Genomic DNA, 1010 nt, shown 5'->3' on the forward strand with positions numbered 1-1010 from the left:
CAGGCAACCATGATCGCCGGTGTCTGTCGCAGATCTGGCACTTGATAATGAGGATGTTGTGAGTCTCCCTGTTAGGGTTCACCTTGGCTCCACGAGATGCAACATCTCAGGAGAGAGACGGACAAACCAGATAAAAATTTTATGTTTTTCCCTAAGCGGAATTGAATTCATGCCATCCCTCTGTGCAAGGCCGAGAACATCAATATTATAATTTTTATTATTAAACTGCTTTTTAAACCTATCCGTACACCCTGGAGTCATTTTGTACCCCCGGGGTTGTATTCTTCACATTCTAGAATACTTCTCGCACGAAGATCTCTTTGAAACTTTCAGTATTTCTCAAAAAATCATGACAGACTGCTATGCAAGCGTATAGGTCGGATTAACGAGTAAATTTCCTCTTTGGAAAGTGGTGTCACAGAGTTCCCCACGTCGTATGGATATGATAGTAAAACACTACGAACGGATACGGTTAAAGAGGTGATTGATACGGTTGTAGATGTTTCACGCCCTCATCGAAATACTTTCAATCATTTAAGAGGTGGGATTTGTCAACTCTGCCTTTCAGTTCAGACCCAACCCAGGCTAAGAGGGATTCAACGTCCCAGCAGAAAGACTAAAATGCTAAATCAAAAATTCTCCCCGCTCGAAAATCGAACTCACATCTTCTGCATGAGATGGCCAAGCGCTCCTAATCACTACATCACAGAAGCCGGTTTTGGATTCGTCATTCTACTTTACATAGTTTACATACTTGGTTTGCAGGAAGAACTGCTTTACGTCTTTTTTCTTTGTTTTGTTTTATCATCCCCTTAATGGTCTGTGTAAGTTTGCGGTCAAAACTGTCTGAAAGAAAGAAAGCAAAAACAAAGCATAAAACAGAACCAAAAATGAAAAGGGCTAACTTACAGTTTGTTCATAAACATTATAGAGCTCGCCAAAGGGATGGGAGGTGGACAGACAGACAGACAGACAGACAGACAGACAGACAGACAGACAGACAGACAGAC

This window comes from Aplysia californica, unplaced genomic scaffold, assembly GCF_000002075.1.
Source record: "Aplysia californica isolate F4 #8 unplaced genomic scaffold, AplCal3.0 scaffold00380, whole genome shotgun sequence".
NCBI classification, from domain to species: domain Eukaryota; kingdom Metazoa; phylum Mollusca; class Gastropoda; order Aplysiida; family Aplysiidae; genus Aplysia; species Aplysia californica.